At 39.1% G+C, this 15,411-nt stretch overlaps 1 long non-coding RNA gene across 1 annotated transcript in view; it reads left to right on the top strand.

Annotated features, from left to right (window-relative positions):
- The window catches only part of LOC117202780 (uncharacterized), a 431,485-nt gene that overhangs the window by 380,149 nt on the left and 35,925 nt on the right, over positions 1-15,411 (top strand). The gene's annotated exons all lie outside the window — the stretch shown is intronic.

The following is a 15,411-nucleotide window of genomic DNA, read 5'->3' as shown; positions in this document are numbered from 1 at the left end:
GGGAGGAACACTCCCAAAGTCATTCTACGAGGCTACCATCACCCTGATACCAAAACCAGACAAAAATGTCACAAAGAAAGAAAATGACAGACCAATATCACTGATGAACATAGATGCAAAAATCCTCAACAAAATACTAGCAAACAGAATCCAACAGCACATTAAAAGGATCATCCACCATGATAAACTGGGGTTTCTCCCAGGAATGCAAGGATTCTTCAATATACACAAATCAATCAATGTGATAAACCATATTAACAAACTAAAGGAGAAAAACCATATGATAATCCCAATAGATGCAGAAAAAGCTTTTTACAAAATTCAACACCCATTTATGATAAAAAATCCTCCAGAAAGTAGGCATTAAGAGAACTTACCTCAACATAATAAAGGCCATATATGACAAACCCACAGCCAACATCATCCTCAATGGTGAAAAACTGAAACCATTTCTTCTAAGATCAGGAAGAAGACAAGGTTTTCCACGCTCACCACTATTATTCAACATAGTTTTGGAATTTTTAGCCACAGCAATCAAAGAAGAAAAAGAAATAAAAGCAATCCAAATTGGAAAAGAAGAAGTAAGGCTGTCACTCTTTGCAGATGACATGGTACTATACATTAGAGAATCTTAAAGATGCTACCAGAAAACTACTAGAGCTAATCAATGAATTTGCTAAAGTAGCAGGATACAAAATTAATGCACAGGAAGCTCTTGCATTCCTATACACTAATGATGAAAAATCTGAAAGAGAAATTAAGGAAACACTCCCATTTACCATAGCAACAAAAAGAATAAAATACCTAGGAATAAGCCTACCTAAGGAGACAAAAGACCTGTATGCAGAAAATTATGACACTGATGAAAGAAATTAAAGATGATACAAACAGATGGAGAGATATACCATGTGCTTGGATTGGAAGAATCAACATTGTGAAAACGACTATACTACCCAAAGCAATCTGTAGATTCAATGCAATCCCTATCAAACTACCAATGGCATTTTTCACAGAACTAGAACAAAAATTTCACAATTTGTATGGAAGCACAAAAGACCTCGAATAGCCAAAGCAATCTTGAGAAAGAAAAACGGAGCTGGAGGAATCAGGCTCCTGGACTTCAGAATATACTACAAAGCTACAGTCATCAAGACAGTGTGGTACTGGCACAAAAACAGAAATATAGATCAATGGAACAAGATAGAAAGCCCAGAGATAAACCCATGCACATATAGTCACCTTATCTTTGATGAAGGAGGCAAGAATATACCATGGAGAAAAGACAGCCTCTTCAATAAGTGGTGCTGGGGAAACTGTACAGCTACATGTAAAAGAATGAAATTAGAACACTTCCTAACACCATACACAAAAATAAACTCAAAATGGTTTAAAGACCTAAATGTAAGGCCAGACACTATCAAACTCTTAGAGGAAAACATAGGCAGAACACTCTTTGACATAAATCACAGCAAGATCCAATTGACTCACCTCCTAGAGAAATGGAAATAAAATAAAAAAGAAACAAATGGGACCTAATGAAGCTTAAAAGCTTTCGCACAGCAAAGGAAACCATAAACAAGAGGAAAGACAACCCTCAGAATGGGAGAAAATATTTGCAAATGAAGCAACTGACAAAGAATCTCCAAAATATATAAGCAGCTCATGCAGCTCAATATCAAAAAAACAAACAACCCAATCCAAAAATGGGCAGAAGACCTAGACAGACATTTCTCCAAAGAAGATATACAGATTGCCAACAAACACATGAAAGGATGTTCAACATCACTAATCATTAGAGGAATGCAAATCAAAACTACAATGAGGTATCACCTCACACCAGTCAGAATGGCCATCATAAAAAGTCTATAAACAATAAATTCTGGAGAGGGTGTGGAGAAAAAGGAACCCTCTTGCATAGTTGGTGGGAATGTATATTGATACAGACACTATGGAGAACAGTATGGAGGTTCCTTAAAAAACTAAAATTAGAACTACCATATGACCCAGCAATCCCACTACTGGGCATATACCCTGAGAAAACCATAATTCAAAAAGAGTCATGTACCACAATGTTCACTGCAGCACTATGTACAATAGCCAGGACATGGAGGCAACCTAAGTGTCCATCGACAGATGAATGGATAAAGAAGATGTGGTACATGTATACAATGGAATATTACTGATGTAATGTTATACCATGAAAAGAAATATTACAGCAATAAAAAGAAACGAAATTGAGTTATTTGTAATGAGATGGATGGTCCTAGAGACTGTATTACAGAGTTAAGTAAGTCAGAAAGGGAAAAACAAATACTGTATGCTAACACATATGTATGGAATCTAAAAAAAAAAACAAAACAAAAAAAAAACAATGGTTCTGAAGAACCTAGCAGCAGGACAGGAATAAAAATGCAGACCTACTAGAGAATAGACTTGAGGACATGGGGAGGGGGAGGGGTAAGCTGGGACGAAGTGAGAGAGAGGCATGGATATATATACACTCCCAAATGTAAAATAGATAGCTAGTGGGAAGCAGCCACATAGCACAGGGAGATCAGCTCGGTGCTTTGTGACCACCTAGAGGGGTGGGATAAGGAGGGTGGGATGAAGACACAAGAGGGAGTAGATATGGGGATATATGTATATATATAGCTGATTCACTTTGTTATAAAGCAGAAACTAACACACCATTGTAAAGCAATTATACTCCAATAAAGATGTAAAAAAAAAAATCTTTGTTAAATGTGTGAATGAATGAATATATGAATGAAGGCCCAGCTCATATAGCTTCTCCGGGGCAGCACTGGGAGTTTTTGTTTTGTTTTGTTTTTTTTCGGTACGCAGGCCTCTCACTGTTGTGGCCTCTCCCATCGCGGAGCACAGGCCCAGACGCGCAGGCTCAGCGGCCACGGCTCACGGGGCCAGCCGCTCCGCAGCATGGGGGATCCTCGCGGACCAGGGCACGAACCCGTGTCCCCTGCATCGGCAGGCGGACTCTCAACCACTGCGCTACCAGGGAAGCCCCCACACTGGGAGTTTTTTAAAGCAAACACTCCAACAGCTACTGACGTTGGGGAGGTGTTTCAGGGGACACTGGGGACTTCCTGTGACAGACTTTTCCAGTGATTCCTCAAGCATCGCCTGAGGAATCACTCCGGAAAGAAGGAGGAAACGGCAAACGTTTGGAAATGGAGTCTGGAAAGTTATGCCTATCCCGTAAGAATTTTCCCTTCTTATGTTCACTTGATTTTACTCATCTGTGACTCAGCTTCTGATGAATCACTCAAAGTACGTTTATCCTCTGTAAGTGGGATGTACACAGGTGAAATTAAATGGACACATGAGGAAAGCATGAAATGAACCTGTAAGAACAATGTCAGGAAAGGCTCAAACCCATGACAAACGAAGTTCATGAGAAATGCTAGAAAAAAATACAGTTTTTTTTTTCTTTGTTTGTTTGTTTGAAGCCACAAGAACAAAGAAGGCATGGGCCTTTGGGAAATATGATGTCATGTTGACCAAAAGCTGAACTGTGCGATTCCCATATGGCTTTGGTGCCTTCAACTCTGAGGATGGTCCCAGAGTGCCAAGGGTAGGGCAGCTCTGATGAGGAAAAAACAAAACGCAAGTCAGCTGCAAAGAATATTTAAACAAAACCAGTCAGTTTCAACATATTCAAATCTCTCTGTACATGAGCATTACATCTGAATGGGTTCAATAAACATGTGTAATCTCAGAAAAACTTTATAATTTTAAAAAAATATATGGATTCTATGAGGGTTTTTTTTCTTTTTTTTCTTTTTGGCTGGAGAATGGCAAATAGTACAAATCTTCTGGAATTTCCAGAAACTATAGACTTTTGTGAGTTGTGGCCAAAATATACAATTAACTCTTTTCAGTGGATTGTCTGTGAGTATTTAGAAAAGAATCTGGTGATTGTGCGTTCACTAAAAACATGTCAAGCTAGACCCAAGCAATTTAACATTTTTTGTTAGGGTTACTAGGCACGTGTTTCAAATGTGCCAGATGCAGTCGACAGTTACTCTCGGATCATCGCAACTGTGATACTGAAATGTTGAAGGAACGGGAGATTTGGGGACTAACCCAGATTTACAACATCAGGATGCCATCTGCTGTTTAATTGTCTGAGGCTGCCACGGAGTTCAAAAGTTCAACATGCCCCTGACTTGAGATCCATCTTTCTCAAGGTGTTTATTAGTAACTCAAATGAAGGCATAAAAGACAGGCAAATCTATTTTAGGAAGACAAATATATTTGAGGGATATTTGATATACTGTACTTCATGCACTGTGATACGTGTTATTTCTTTCGGAGTATCTGGGGTGCAGAATAAAGGCGTGTTTTGGGGCTTCCATCCAATTAACCATGCTAGGTGACATGTGACATCTAAGATTTCTGAAACTTCGAACTACTTCCATTATGATATAGCTCTTTAGGTATTAATAAGATTTTTCCTTATATTGTGACATTTCATGGACTAGATTATGATCTGTAGATGAGAGGCCATCTTTATGGCCGTTACAACCATGGTGAGCATTGCTAAACCTTTGCACACCTGCCTCTCGGTGGGCCCCACTAGATGCTGTGTAAAATTGGCTTGCCCAGTCTCTGGGTCTTTGTCATGTGTCACAGCCAAGCTTTGATAGGATTTTCATGAAGAGGAAGCTGACACGTACAGAAACAATATTCAAATATAGGACTCGGTAGAAACTTTTTTTTAGGGTTTACTTCTATTAGTGAAAGACATGCTATAGAACTCAGTAAGGATGCACCGTGGGGTTGCAGGTTTAGGAGAAATGAAACATCAAAACAGAAGGAAAAGGAACTGATCCTACTTCTCAGAAGGACAAGAATGTGATTCTGAAGTAAAATTTCAGCAGAATGAAAAGCATATACGCTGGAATTGAGACCCAATTCTGGAATCACCTCCTGTGAATTTGTAACCCTAGGCCTCAGCTTTCTCATCAGGTACACAGAGAACACCGTGTAACATCATGGGAAGAATAATAACGTAATCGGTATAGCATTTATAGAGGTTTAGAAAGTGCCGCCACATGCATTACCAACTGGATACAATAACCACATGAAGGATTATTGTAAATCCCTGTTTTGCACATGAGGAAACAGATGCTTGGGGAATTTGAGGGCCTTGCTGGGAACTGTGACCAAGCTGCTCTCATGTGTCGGCATCAGGACTGAGGCCCAGGAACGCTGGGCAGACTGGGCTTCACTCTCCAGTCCCTGCTCAACCACCAGCAGATCAGGTTCTTGACGAGACAGGTTGCTTCCCAAACCACCAAGTTCCTTCCTTCTGAAAAAAGGGGGTTGAGGAGGATAACATTCCTACAGCCAAGTCATTCAGTCATTTCTTTTTTAACATCTTTATTGGAGTAGAATTGCTTTGCAATGCTGTTTTACTTTCTGCTGTATAACAAAGTGAATCAGCTATATGTATACATATATCCCCATATCTCCTCCCTCTTGTGGCTCCCTCCCACCCCTCGAGGTGGTCACAAAGCACCGAGCTGTTCTCCCTGTGCTATGCGACTGCTTCCCACTAGCTATCTATTTTACATTTGGGAGTGTATATATGTCCATGCCACTCTCTCACTTCGTCCCAGCTTACCCTTCCCCCTCCCCGTGTCCTCAAGTCCATTCTCCACGTCTGCGTCTTTACTCCTGTCCTGCCCCTAGGTTCATCAGAACCTTTTTTTTTTATATTCCATATATATGTGTTAGCATACGGTATTTGCTTTTCTCTTTCTGACTTACTTCACTCTGTATGACAGACTCTAGGTCCATCCACCTCACTACAAATAACTCAATTTTGTTTCTTTTTATGGCTGAATAATATTCTATTGTATAAATGTGCCACATCTTCTTTATCCATTCATCTGTTGATGGACACTTAGGTTGCTTCTGTGTCCTGGCTATTGTAAATAGAGCTGCAATGAACATTGTGGTACATGACTCTTTTTGAATTATGGCTTTCTCAGGGTATATGCCCAGTAGTGGGATTGCTGGATCATATGGTAGTTCTATTTTTAGATTTTTAAGGAACCTCCATACTGTTCTCTATAGTGGCTGTATCAATTTACATTCCCACCAACTGTGCAAGAGGGTTCCCTTTTCTCCACACCCTCTCCAGCATTTATTGTTTGTAGATTTTTTTTTAAATTTATTTGGTTTTGGCTGCATTGGGTCTTTGTTGCTGTACGAAGGCTTCTCATTGCGGTGGCTTCCCCCGTTGCAGAGCACGGGCTCCAAGGGCGCGGGCCTCAACAGTCGTGGCACACGGGCTCAGCTACTCCGCGGCATGTGGGATCCTCCCAGACCAGGGATCGAACCCCGCATCCCCTGCAACGGCAGGCGAATTCTCAACCACTGCACCACCAGGGAAGTCCCTGTTTGTAGATTTTTTGATGATGGCGATACTGACTGGTGTGAGGTGATACCTCATTGTACTTTTGATCTGCATTTCTCTAATGATTAGTGATGTTGAGCATCCTTTCATGTGCTTCTTGGCCATCTGTTTGTCTTCTTTGGAGAAATGTCTGTTTAGGTCTTCAGCCCATTTTTGGATTGGGTTGTTTGTTTTTTTAATATTGAGATGCATGAGCTGTTTATATATTTTGGAGATTAATCCTTTGTCCGTTGATTCGTTTGCAAATATTTTCTCCCATTCTGAGGGTTGTCTTTTCATCTTGTTTATGGTTTCCTTTGCTGTGCAAGAGCTTTGAAGTTTCATTAGGTCCCATTTGTTTATTTTTGTTTTTATTTCCATTACTCTAGGAGTGGATCAAAAAATATCTTGCTGTGATTTATGTCAAAGAGTGTTCTTCCTATGTTTTCCTCTAAGAGTTTTATAGTGTCAGGTCTTACATTTAGGTCTCAAATCCATTTTGAGTTTATTTTTGTGTACGGTGTTAGGGAGTGTTCTAATTTCATTCTTCTACATGTAGCTGTCCAGTTTTCCCAGCACCACTTACTGAAGAGGCTGTCTTTTCTCCATTGTATATCGTTGCCTCCTTTGTCATAGATTAGTTAACCATAGGTGTGTGGGTTTATCTCTGGGCTTTCTATCTTGTTCCATTGATCTATATTTCTGTTTTTGTGCCAGTACCATATTGTCTTGATTACTGTAGCTTTGTAGTATAGTCTGAAGTCAGGGAGTCTGATTCCTCCAGCTCCGTTTTTTTCCCTCAAGACTGCTTTGGCTATTCAGGGTCTTTTGTGTCTCCATACAAATTTTAAGATTTTTGTTCTAGTTCTGTAAAAAATGTCATTGGTAATTTGGTAGGGATTGCATTGAATCTGTAGATTGCTTTGGGTAGTATAGTCATTTTCACAATATTGATTCTTCCAATCGAAGAACATGGTATATCTCTCCATCTTTTGGTATCATCTTTAATATCTTTCATCAGTGTCTTGTAGATTTTGGCATACAGGTCTTTCGTCTCCCTAGGTAGGTTTATTCCTAGGTATTTTATTCTTTTTGTTGCAATGGTAAATGGGAGTGTTTCCTTAATTTCTCTTTCAGATTTTTCATCATTAGTGTATAGGAATGCAAGAGATTTCTGTGCATTAATTTTGGATCCTGCAACTTTACCTAATTCATTGATTAGCTCTAGTAGTTTTCTGGTGACATCTTTAGGATTCTCTGTGTATAGTATCATGTCATCTGCAATCAGTGACAGTTTTACTTCTTATTTTCCAATTTGTATTTCTTTTTCTTCTCTGATTGCCATAGCTCGGACTTCCAAAACTATGTTGAATACTAGTGGTGAGAGTGGACATCCTTGTCTTGTTCCTGATCTTAGAGGAAATGCTTTCAGTTTTTCACCACTGAGAATGATGTTTGCTGTGGGTTTGTCATATATGGCCTTTATTATTATGTTGAAGTAGGTTTTCTCTGTGCCCACTTTCTGGAGAGTTTTTATCATAAATGGGTGTTGAATTTTGTCAAAAGCTTTTTCTGCATCTATTGAGATGGTCATATGGTTTTTATTCTTCAATTTGTTAATATGGTGTATCACATTGATTGATTTACATATATTGAAGAATCCTTGCATCTCTGGGATAAATCCCACTTGATCATGGTGTATGATCCTTTTAATGTGTTGTTGGATTCTGTTTGCTATTATTTTATGAGGATTTTTGCATCTATATTCATCAGTGATATTGGTCTGTAATTTGCTTTTTTTGTGTTATCTTTGTCTGGTTTTGGTATCAGGGTGATGGTGGCCTCATGGAATGAGTTTGAGAGTTTTCCTTCCTCTGCAATTTTTTGGAACAGTTTGAGAAGGATGGGTATTAGCTTTTCTCTAAATGTTTGATAGAATTCACCTGTGAAGCCATCTGGTCCTGGACTTTTGTTTGTTGGAAGATTTTTAGTCACAGTTTCAATTTCATTACTTGTGATTGGTCTGTTCATATTTTCTATTTCTTCCTGGTTCAGTCTTGGAAGGTTATACCTTTCTAAGAATTTGTCTATTTCTTCCAGGTTGTCCATTTTATTGGCATCGAGTTTCTTGTAATAGTCTCTTAGGATGCTTTGTATTTCTGTGGTGTCTGTTGTAACTTCCCCTTTTTCATTTCTAATTTTATTGATTTGAGTCCTCTCCCCCTTTTTGTTAATGAGTCTGCCTAAAGGGTTATCAATTTTCTTTATCTCCTCAACGAACCAGTTTTTAGTTTTATTGATCTTTGCTATTGTTTTCTTTGTTTCTATTTCATTTATTGCTGCTCTGATCTTTATGATTTCTTTCCTTCTGCTGACTTTGGGTTTTGTTTATTCTTCTTTCTCTAGTTCTTTCAGGTGTAAGGTTAGATTGTCTATTTGAGATTTGCCTTGTTTCTTGAGGTAGGCTTGTATAGCTATAAACTTCCCTCTTAGAACTGCTTTTGCTGCATCCCATAGGTTTTGGATCATCGTGTTTTCATTGTCATTTGTCTCTAGGTATTTTTTGATTTCCTCTTTGATTTCTTCAGTGATCGCTTGGTTATTTAGTGACGTATTGTTTAGCCTCCATGTGTTTGTGTTTCTTATGTTTTTTCCATGTAATTGATTTCTAATCTCATAGCATTGTGATCAGAAAAGATGCTTGATATGATTTCAATTTTCTTAAATTTACTGAGGCTTGATTTGTGACCCAAGATGTGATCTTTCCTAGAGAATGTTCCATGCACACCTGAGAAGATAGTGTAATCTGCTGTTTTTGGATGGAATGTCCTATAAATATCAATTAAATCTATCTGGTGTATTGTGTCATTTTAAGCTTGTGCTTCCTTAGTAATTTTCTTTTTGGATGATGTGTCCATTGGTGTAAGTGAGGTGTTCAAGTCCCCCACTATTACTGTGTTACAGTTGATTTCCTGTTTTATAGCTGTTAGCAGTTGCCTTATGTATTGAGGTGCTCCTATGTTGCGTGCATATATATTTATAATTGTTATATCTTCTTCTTAGATTGATCCCTTGATCATTATGTAGTGTGCTTCTTTGTCTCTTGTAATAGTCTTTATTTTAAAGTCTATTTTGTCTGATATGAGAATTGCTACTCCAGCTTTCTTTTGATTTCCATTTGCATGGAATAGCTGTTTCCATCCCTTCACTTTCAGTCTCTGTGTGTCCCTAGGTCTGAAGTGGGTCTCTTGTAGACAGCATATATACAGGTCTTGTTTTTGTATCCATTCCGCCAATCAATGTCTTTTGGTTGGAGCATTTAATCCATTTACATTTAAGGTAATTATCAATGTGTATGTTCCTATTATCATTTTCTTAATTGTTTTGGGTTGGTTTTTGTAGGTCCTTTTCTTCTCTTGTGTTTCCCACTTAGAGAAGTTCCTTTAGCATTTGTTGTAGAGCTGGTTTGGTGGTGCTGAATTATCTTAGCTTTTGCTTGTCTGTAAAGCTTTTGTTTTCTCTGTCAAATCTGAATGAGATCCTTGCCGGGTAGAGTAATCTTGGTTGTAGGTTCTTCCCTTTCATCACTTTAAGTATGTTATGCCACTCCCTTCTGGCTTGTAGAGTTTCTGCTGAGAAATCAGCTGTTAACCTTATGGGCATTCCCTTGTATGTTATTTGTCATTTTTCCCTTGCTGCTTTCAATAATTTTTTTTGTCTTTAATTTTTGCCAATTTGATTACTATGTGTCTCAGCATGTTTCTCCTTGGGTTTATCCTGTGTGGGACTTGCTGCACTTCCTGGACTTGGGTGGCTATTTCCTTTCCCATATTAGGGAAGTTTTCGACTGTAATCTCTTCAAATATTTCCTCAGATCCTTTCTCTCTCTCTTCTCCTTCTGGGACCCCTATAATGTGAATGTTGTTTTGTTTAATGTTGTCCTATACATCTCTTAGGCTGTCTTCATTTCTTTTCATTCTTTTTTCTTTATTCTGTTCCGCAGCAGTGAATTCCACCCTTCTGTCTTCCAGGTCACTTATCTGTTCTTCTGCTTCAGTTATTCTGCTATTGATTCCTTCTAGTGTATTTTTCATTTCAGTTATTGTATTGTTCTTCTCTGTTTGTTCTTTAATTCTTCTAGATCTTGGTTAAACATTTCTTGCATCTTCTCGATCTTTGCCTCCATTCTTTTTCCGAGGTCCTGGATCATCTTCACTATCATTATTCTGAATTCTTTTTCTGGAAGGTTGCCTATCTCCACTTCATTTAGTTGTTTTTCTGGGGTTTTATCTTGTTCCTTCATCTGGTACATAGCCCTCTGCCTTTTCATCTTGTCTGTTTTTCTGTGAATGTGGTTTTTGTTCCACAGGCTTCAGGATTGTAGTTCTTCTTGCTTCTGCTGTCTGCCCTCTGGTGGATGAGGCTATCTAAGAGGCTTGTGGAAGTTTCCTGATGGGAGGGACTGGTGGTGGGTAGAGCAGGCTGTTGCTCTGATGGGCAGAGCTCAATAAAACTTTAATCCACTTGTCTGCTGATGGGTGGGGCTGGGTGCCCTCCCTGTTGGTTGTTTGGCCTGAGGTGGCCCAACACTGGAGCCTACCCGGGCTCTTTGGTGGGGCTAAAGGTGGAATCTGGGAAGGCTCATGCCAAGGAGTACTTCCCAGAACTTCTTCTGCCAGTATCCTGTCCTCATGGTAAGGCACAGCCACTCCCTGCCTCTGCAGGAGACCCTCCAACACTAGCAGGTAGGTCTGGTTCAGTATCCTATGGCATCACTGCTCCTTCCCCTTGATCCCAATGCTCACACTACTTTGTGTGTGCCCTCCAAGAGTGGAATCTCTGTTTCCCCCAGTCCTGTTGAAGTCCTGCAATCAATTCCCACTAGCCTTCAAAGTCTGATTCTCTAGGAATTCCTCCTCCCGTTGCTGGACCTCCAGGTTCGGAAGCCTGGCATGGGGCTCAGAACCTTCACTCCAGTGGGTAGACTTCTGTGGTATAAGTGTTCTCCAGTTTCTGAGTCACCCACCCAGCAGTTACGGAATTTGATTTTATTGTGATTACGCCCCTCCTACCATCTTACTGTGGCTTCTCCTTTGTCTCTGGATGTGGGGTATCCTTTTTGGTGAGTTCCAGTGTCTTCCTGTCAATGATTGCTCAGCAGTTAGTTATGATTCTGGTGTTCTTGAAAGAGGGAGTGAGGGCATGTCCTTCTACTCTGCCATCTTGACCCAATCTCTCTTCCTTTTCATTTTTAATTCTGTTGATTTATTTTCCCATTTTTCTTGATGAGTCTGGCTAATGGTTTATCAATTTTGTTTATCTTCTCAAAGAACCAGCTTTTAGTTTTATTGATCTTTGCTATTGTTTCCTTCATTTTTTTTCATTTATTTCTAATGTGATCTTTATGATTTATTTCCTTCTGCTAACTTTGAGGTTTTTTTGTTATTCTTTCTCTAATTGCTTTAGGTGTAAGTTTAGGTTGTTTATGTGAGATTTTTCTTGTGTCTTGAGGTAGGCTTGTATTGCTATAAACTTCCCGCTTAGAACTGCTTTTGCTGCATCCCATAGGTTTTGGGTCATCTTGTTTTCATTGTCATGTGTTTCTAGATATTTTTTGATTTCCTCTTTGATTTCTTCAGTGATCTCTTGGTTTTTCAGTAGTGTATTGTTTAGCCTCCATGTGTTTGTATTTTTTCCAGATTTTTCCCTGTAATTGATATCTAGTCTCATAGTGTTGTGATTGGAAAAGATACTTGATACGATTTCAATTTTCTTAAATTTACCAAGGCTTGATTTGTGACCCAAGATATGATCTATCCTGGAGAATGTTCCATGAGCACTTGAGAAGAAAGTGTATTCTGTTGTTTTTGCATGGAATGTCCTATAAATATCAATTAAGTCCATCTTGATTAATGTATCATTTAAAGCTTGTGTTTCCTTATCTATTTTCATTTGGGATGATCTGTCCATTGGTGAAAGTGGGGTGTTAAAGTTCCCTACTATGACTGTGTTACTGTCGATTTCCCCTTTTATGGCTGTTAGCATTTGCCTTATGTATTGAGGTGCTCCTATGTTGGGTGCATAAATATTTACAATTGTTATATCTTCTTCTTGGATTGACCCCTTGATCATTATGTAGTGTGCTTCTTTGTCTCTTGTAATAGTCTTTATTTTAAAGTCTATTTTGTCTGATATGAGAATTGCTACTCCAGCTTTCTTTTGATTTCCATTTGCTTAGAATATCTTTTTCCATCCCCTCATTTTCAGTCTGTATGTGTCCCTAGGTTTGAAGTGGGTCTCTTGTAGACAGCCTATATACAGGTCTTGTTTTTGTATCCATTCAGCCAGCCAGTCAATGTCTTTTGGTTGGAACATTTCATCCATTTACATTTAAGGTAATTATCGATATGTATATTCCTATTACCATTTTCTTAATTGTTTTGGGTTTGTTTTTGTAGGTCTTTTCCTTCTCTTGTATTTCCTGCCTAGAGAAGTTCCTTTAGCGTTTGTTGTAAAGCTGGTTTGGTGGTGCTGAATTCTCTTAGCTTTTCTTGTCTGTAAAGGTTTTAATTTCACCGTTGAATGTGAATGAGATCCTTGCTGGGTAGAGTAATTTTGGTTGTAGTTTTTTCCCTTTCATCACTTTAAATATGTCCTGCCAGTCCTTTCTGGCTTTCAGAGTTTCTGCTGAAAGATCAGCTGTTAACTTTATGGGGATTGCCTTGTATGTTATTTGTTGGTTTTCCCTTGCTGCTTTTAATATTTTTTCTTTGTATTTAATTTTTGATAGTTTGATTAATATGTGTCTTGGCATGTTTCTCCTTGGATTTATCCTCTATGGGACTCTCTGTACTTCATGGGCTTGATTGACTCTTTCCTTTCCTATATTAGGGAAGTTTTCAACTATAATCTCTTCAAATATTTTCTCAGTTCCTTTCTTTTTCTCTTCTTCTTCTGGGACCCCTATAATTCAAATGTTGGTGCTATTAATGTTATCCCAGAGGTCTCTGAGACTGTCCTCAATTCTTTTCATTCTTTTTCTTTATTCTGCTCTGTGGTAGTTATTTGCACTATTTTAGCATCCAGGTCACTTATCCGTTCTTCTGCCTCAGTTATTCTGCTATTGGTTCCTTCTAGAGAATTTTAAATTTCATTTATTGTGTTGTTCATCATTGTTTGTTTGCTCTTTACTTCTTCTAGGTCTTTGTTAAATGTTTCTTGTATTTTCTCCATTCTATTTCCAAGATTTTGGATCATCGTTTCTATCATTACTCTGAATTCTTTTTCAGGTAGACTGCCTATTTCTTTTGCATTTGTTTGGTCTGGTAGGCTTTTACATTTCTCCTTCATCTGCTGCATAGTTCTCTGTCTTCTCATTTTGCTTAACTTAACTGTGTTTGGGGTCTCCTTGTCTCAGGCTGCTGGTTTGTAGTTACCATTGTTTTTGGCGTTTGCCCCCAGTGGATAAAGTTGGTTCAGTGGGTTGTGTAGACTTCCTGGTGGAGGGGCCTGGTGCCTGCGTTCTGGTGGATGAGGCTGGGTCTTGTCTTTCTGGTGGGCAGGACCGCATCCAGCTGTGTATTTTGGGGTGTCTGTGAACTTATTATGATTTTAGGCAGTCTCTCTGCTAATGGGTGGGGTTGTGTTCCTGCTTTGCTAGTTGTTTGGCATAGGGTGTCCAGCACTGTAGCTTGCTGGTCATTGAGTGGAGCTGGGTCTTAACATTGAGATGGAGATCTCTGGGAGAGCTCTAGCTGATTGATATTACATGGGGCTGGGAGGTCTCTGGTGGTCCAATATCCTGAACTCGGCTCTCCCACCTCAGAGACTCAGGCCTGACACTCAGCCAGCCAAAGCACTACGACCCTGTCAGCCACATGGCTATTTTTTTTGTGAAAGTCAGCAAAACGGGACAGCCCCAGGCCTCCCTCACTGGAGCTCAGGCAAAGTTGTAGAAAGTACAGTTCCTGAGGACAGGCAGCTTAGCTGCATTCCATTCAATCATTTTTTATCAAAGATTATGTTTATCTTGGGACTTCCCTGGTGGCACAGTGGTTAAGAATCTGCCTGCCAATGCAGGGGACACGGGTTCAAGCCCTGGTTCGGAAAGATCCCACATGCCATGGAGCAACTAAGCCCGTGTTCGTGAGCCCAGAACCACAACTACTGAGCCCACATTCTGCAACTACTGAAGCCTGCATGCACCTAGAGCCCATGCTCTGCAACAAGAGAAGCCACTGCAATGAGAAGCCCGAGCACCACAACAAAGAGTAGCCCCTGCTCGCCGCAACTAGAGAAAGTCCACATGCAGCAACAAGACCCAACACAGCCAAAATTATTAAATTTAAAAAATAAATTAATTAATTTAAAATGTATTTTTAAAAGTACAATGTTAAATGTTAATCTCATCGTAAAAACACCACAGAAACATCCAAAATAATGTTCCACCAAATATATTGGAACTGTGGCCCAGCCACGTAAAATAAAATAAAATAAAATAAAATAAATTATGTTTATCTAAACGGTTTCACTTATTTGTGTTGGTATGAAATGTTAAAACTTCTGAAATATCATAGTCTCACATAGATGAAATATCAGTACTGACTCACGTGTCTTCATTTTTTCTACCTGAACCCAATTTAAGGGCAATTTTCTAAGAACATTTTAAGAAGAATACCTGGCATCTGGTTGCTCTTCCTGTCCATTTCTATATGACCTTTCTCTTCAAAGTTTTGACCTGCATCTTAATTTCCATCTCAAAAACAGCAGTTGCTTCGGTACCTGATGGATCCCTCATATTCTTTTTTCCACTTTAAAAATCTACATCAGTTTCAGAAAAAAAATGAGTGCAGGCCGTTCAATTTTATCTAGAGCAGCAAATCTGTGCCTAGGAAGTTCAAATAGAGGCTAGCCTCTATAGAAACAACTTTTAAATAAACTTAGAAACCGAACTATTTAGACTTTCCATTCTTGGCATATAATACTTT

Source organism: Orcinus orca, chromosome 18, assembly GCF_937001465.1.
Source record: "Orcinus orca chromosome 18, mOrcOrc1.1, whole genome shotgun sequence".
Classification (NCBI taxonomy): domain Eukaryota; kingdom Metazoa; phylum Chordata; class Mammalia; order Artiodactyla; family Delphinidae; genus Orcinus; species Orcinus orca.
The sequence above is the reverse complement of the archived record's forward strand: the minus strand, read 5'-3'. Positions and strand labels throughout refer to the sequence as shown.